Source organism: Myodes glareolus, chromosome 2, assembly GCF_982192425.1.
Source record: "Myodes glareolus chromosome 2, mMyoGla1.1, whole genome shotgun sequence".
NCBI classification, from domain to species: Eukaryota; Metazoa; Chordata; class Mammalia; order Rodentia; family Cricetidae; genus Myodes; species Myodes glareolus.
In genome coordinates, this window is record NC_142027.1 from 81,658,790 (window position 1) to 81,664,982 (window position 6,193).

Consider the following 6,193-nt stretch of genomic DNA (forward strand, 5'->3'; position numbering starts at 1 on the left):
ATGGTGATACAGAGATGAATAGAAATGGGTTAAATTAATATAAGAAGCTAGATCTAATGGGCCAAACAGTGATTTAACTAATACAGTTTCTGTGTGATTATTTTGGTTATGGGCAGCCGGGACAAACAAGCAGTTCCTTGCAATAAGAACCCTAAGAGAAACATACATAGATTGCCCTGGGAAGGGGAAATAGACAAGATCTGAGAAAATGGTGAATTTAGCAGTTGGGAGATAAGGGAAGGCAGGAGGAGAAGAGGAGGGGAGAAGGGAATGGGGAAGAAAACTAAAGGGAATGGGATGGTCAAGATGGTGGGAGAACAGAGAAAGAGAACAAGGATAGCAATATATTGATTGAGGGAGCCATTTTGGAGCTAGCAAGAAACCTAGCACTAGAGTAATTCCCAGGAATCCACAAGAATGACCCCAGCTAAGACCCTAAGCAATAGTGGAGAAGGAGCCTGACCTGATCTTGTCCTGTAGTCAGATTGATAACTATCTTAATTGCCATCATAGAGCATACATCTAGCAACTGAGGGAAGCAGATGCAGAGAACTACAGTAGAGCATTCAGTTAAGCTCCTGAAGTCCAGTTGAAGAGAAGGGGAGTGAGAATATGAGCAAAGAGGTCAAGACCATGATGGAATTACCCACTGAAGTTCACCTGAACCAGTGGAAGCCTTCCAACTCTGGCCTGACAGTGAGGGAATGATACTTCAAAAACACATACTTTACAAATTTGAAATATATAAAAGAAATGGACACTTTTCTAGATATGGACCATATACCGAAATGAAATTAAGACCATATAAACAATTTAAATAGACCTGTAACTCCTAACGAAATAGCCATAGTCATTAAAAGTTTCCCAACAACAACAGCAAAGTCCAGAGTCATATGTTTTCAGCACAGAATTCTACTGGAACTTCAAAGAAGAGCTAATACCAATACTCTTCAAGTTGTTTCACATAATAGAAACAGAAGGAACATTGTCAAACTTCTTTCATGAGGCTACAGTATCACTGATATCCAAACCACACAAAGATGCATCAAATAAAGAAAACTACAGATCAATCTTGCTCATGAACATTAAAGCAAAAATAGTCAATTAAATAATGGCAAATCAAATCCAAGAACACATCTACCATAATTAAATAGGCTTCATCCTAGTGGTTCAGTGGTGGTTCACCATATGAAAATCTGTGAATGGAATTCATAATGTATGCAAACTGAAAGAAAAATTTATATAATCATCTCATTAAATGCTGAAAGCCTTTGGCAATATCCAATATCACTTTATGACTAAAGTCTTGGAGATAAAAGCAGCATGCCTAAATATAATAGGAGCAATATACAGCAAACTGATAGCCAACATCAAATTAAATGGAGAGAAACTCACAGCTATTCTACTAAAATCAGAAAGAAGACAAGGCTGTCTGCTCTTCTATATCTAGTTAATATAGTACCTGATGTTCTATTTAGAACAATAGCACAACAAAAGGAGATCAAAAGGATAATATTGGAAAGAAAGAAGTAAAACTTTTGCTATTTGGAGGTGACATGATAGTATATATAATTTATCCCAAAAAATTCTACCAGGGCACTCCTACAGATGATAAACACCTTTAGTAATGTGACAGAATGCAAGATTAGCTCAAAAAATCAGTAGCAGTCCTATATACAATGATAAATGGGTCAATAAAAAATCAGAGAAATAAAAATCTTTATAGTAGGCACAAAAATATAAAATATCTTGGGGTAACTACAACTAAACAAGTGAAAGACATCCATAACAAGAATTTTAAGCCTTGAAGAAAGAAACTGAAGAAGAGATCACAAAATGGGAAGATTTCTCTTAAATAGGTAGGATCTGTATAATTAAAAATGGCAATTCTGCCAAAAAGCATTCTACAGATTCAATGCAATCCCCTTCAAAATCCCACCACAATTCTTCACAGACATTGAAAAAAAATAATATTCACTGTCATATGGAAAAAAAAACAGGAAATGGACAACAAGAGAACTTCTGAAGGCATCACCATCTCTGATGCCAAACTCTACTATAAAGCTATAGTAATGAAAACAGCTTGGTATTGTCATAAAAACAGAAATGTGGATCAAAGGAATCAAATCAAAGACCCTGACATAAAGCCACACAGCTATGAACACCTGATTTTTAACAAAGAAGTGAAAATTATGCAGTGGAAAAAATAAAGCATTTTTAACAAATGATGGTGGCATAACTGGATGTTGATATTTAGAAGAAATCAGATATTTACATATCTATCACTGTGCACAAAACTCAAGTCCTAATGGATCAGAGACCTCAACATAAACCAGTTACACTGAACCTGAGAGAAGAGAAAGTAGGAAGTATCCTTGAATGCATTGGCAAGGAGAATACTTCCTGAATATAATACCAGTAATACAGACACTGATATTCACAATTAATAAATAGGACTTCCTGAAACAGAATAGCTTCTCAAAGGCAAAATACACAGTCAATAAGACAAAACATCAGGCTACAGAATGGGAAATTTTTTCAATATTCCCTCATCTGACAAAGGGCTAATCTTCAAAATATACAAAGAACTCAAACTAGACAACAAAATACCAAATACCCCAACTAAAATGGGGCATAGAGTTAACAAAAGAAATCTCAATAGAATAATCTCAAATGGCCACAATATATTTAAAGAATTGCTCAACATCTTTAGTCATTATAGGAATGTGAATAAAACTGGCACTGAGATACCATCTTACACCTGTCAGAATGGCTAAGATCTAAGACACTGATGACAGCCTATGTTAGAGAGAATGTAGAGTAGGGGGACCCTCCTCTATTACTTGTGTGAGTGCAAACTTTTACACTTTGGAAATCATTTTGCAATTTCTCAGAAATCTGGGACTCAATCAACCTTAAGACCCATTGTTATCACTCTTGGGTATATATCCAAAGGATACTCAGACATACCACAAGGATACTTTCTAAACTGTGTTCATAGCAGCATTATTCACTATAGGCAGAACCTGCAAACAAACTAGATCCCTCTGAACAGAAGAGAAGGTAAAGAAATTGTGGTTAATTTACACAATGGAATATTACTCAGTGGTAAGAAAATATTGATGTCATGAAATTTTTCAAATGGATGAAACTAGAAAAAATTATTTTGAGTGAGGTAACCAAGACCCAGAAAGCAAACACAGTGCGATGTAGAGCAAAGGATAACCAAGCTACAATCCACAGTACCAGAGAAGCTAGTTTACAATGAGGTTCCTATGAGGGATGAGAAGGGGAAATAGATGAGATCTCCTGGGTAAACTGGGGGTTGGGCATAGCATGGAGAGGATGGGGATGGGATGGAGGGATCAGAATGACCAAAGAAATTGGTGAGGGATAGGTAGAGAGTGCAAAGAAAGAAATAATTGGAGGACACTATGGGGTCAGGGAGAAACCTGGTGCCAGGAAAACTCCCAGGAATTCATAAGAACTACCCCAGTCAAGACTCCTAGCAATAATAGATAGGGTGCCTTAATTAGCCTTCTATAATAAGATTGGTGTAACTCTCAGTGTCATCATGGAACCTTTATCCAGTAACTGATGGAAGCAGATGCAGATACCCACAACCAAGCACTGGGACAAGCTCAGGGTTTTAATTTGAAGAGAGATAGGAGGGATTATAAGATCATGGCAGAGAAACCCACAGAGACAGCTGACCTCAGATATGGGAGCTTGCGGATTCTAGATTGATAGCTAGGGAGCCTGCATGGGATCCACCTAAGCCATCTGTCTGTGGATTTTAGTTGTGTAGCTTAGTCTGTTTGTGGTCCTTAGCAGTGGGACAAAATTCTGTCCCTGGCTTTTGAGCTTGCTTTTTGAAAATTATTCCCAGTGGTGGGATGCCTCACTCAGTCTTGATGCAGAAGGGAGGAGGTTGTTCCTGCTTCAACTTGGTACTCCATGCTTGTTTTGTTGACTCCCATAGGAGGCCTTACCTTTCCTGAGGGGTATGTGGGGGTAGATTTAGCAAGAAGATGAGGTCAGGAATGAGATGAGAGGAAGCAAGGGAAACTGGATGGTATGTGAAATAACTTGAAAATTTTAATTAAAAATAATTTATGGAGGTATATTTTAATGTTACCACATTCATAATAAATAATGACTAAAATTATTTGTTACACACCAGACAAAGTTTTATATTTACTTAAAGTTGCTGCATTGATTAAACTTGTACTTTACATAAACAGAATCAATGGAATTTCAATTATAAAGTAAGGAAGGGATTCCAATTTCAATGCTTAGTTTCACTAGGAAGTACTATAAAGGAATCAATTCACTTCCTTGAAGATTTATTTCATGTAATTCATTTATTTCATATATTTCATGTAATTTTCATTAGTTGTTTGGAGAAGTAAGCAAACACTTAAAACACATAGAACTTCCCAACCTTGGCTGAGAAGTTTTGATGTAAACTACAAAATGTGTGCCATTTAATTAAGTTCATTATGTAGATGATATATAAATAATATGTCTACCTTTTGTTTTTATAATTATTTAAATTACATTCTTTTTAGGAGGAGTCATGGTGGTACATAAGAACCACACTTTCAGCAAGGACGTCATCCTTTTGGGACTATTCTCTTTCACTCAAACAATCCTAGATTTTTTTCTCATTTATATTTTTCATTTTTATTATGACTATGATAAAAAATACCTTGATAATCTTGCTAATCCACAGGGATTCTTGATGACACATCCCAGTATATGTCATGTTCACACATCTCTCCTTTGTGGATATTTTTCATATTTACAACATTGTATCTAAGATAATTGCTGATTTTCCATATAGCAAACAAATTTCATGTCCTATGATTGATATGTGGCTATTTGCCACCCATTTCATTACCCTGTACTGATGAGGGACAATTCCAGTGGACTCCTGTATATAGGCTTCTGTTTTGTGAGGATTTTCAACTTTATAGCCCGCATTTCTTTTGTACTCCTCTTTCTTTTCTGTCACTTGAGGGTTATTGATCACTTTTTTTGTGAAATATTTTCCATGTATTTTCCTGTTTAGTTACATCATACTATGAGTGAGGAGTTTATGTAGGAAGCATTATTTTCCTGCTGATACCATATTTCATGATCTCAATGTTTTATGTGTAAATATTCTTCACTGTCTTCCAAATGCAATCATCAAGGGTCCAGCAGAAGGTCTTTTTCATCAGCTCCTTCCACATGACTTTGGTCATAAGTACTATTGAACATTCATTTTTACATATATGAGAACTTGATCATCCCACACTTCAGGTCAGGTTAAATTCCTGGTGATATTCTATACCATCCTGACACCTACCCTCAACCCCATAATCTACAGCTTTAAAAATAAAGATATTCTCATGGCTCTGAAAACATGGACCAGAGAAGTAATCTGTATACAAGTTGAATGAGAAAATATTTGAACTCTGCTCTTTTTAGTCTGATGCATATTTTATAATAAATATCTGATAATTTCTTTGGAAAGGAGCAAAGGCTTCTATTTTATCAATAGTGGAAAGAAGTAAATATTAAGAACCTTGACAAGAACACAACTGTGACAAGTTAGAAATTTTAACTGTACTTTACTCAAATTGTGTTTCTTCTATAATATTTATCACTTAGTGTTCTATAGGAAGTAAAAGAGGCCCATGAGTCCCAGTACTTTGCCTTTAACTTAGTAAGAATTTGAAAGAATTATTATAAAATGCATGATTTTTCATTGAATAGACCTCTACTCATACTCTGTAATTAAAAACTCAACTAAAATATACTATAAATTATAATCAACTATTTAAAACCTAAAAATCTTTATTATTTCACTGCCTAGCTTTTATTGATACCTTTGTTTGATGAAATGCGAAAAACATTATGTACATACATATTTACTTTGATAATGCAAAAAATTAAGTTATTCTTTTGTAGAAGCAGGATTAGCATGGCCTTTAAGAACATGTTGAATGTTACCTTTTATTTCACATATACCTGTGTTGGGAGAGGTTACTGTTTGTTCTCAGCTACCTAGACTCTAAATAATCACACAGAAACTATATTATTTAAAACACTTCTTGGCCTATAGCTTAAGCATAATTCTGGCTAACTCTTATATTTTAAATTAACCCATTAATATTAATCTGTGTATCACTACATGACTGTGTCT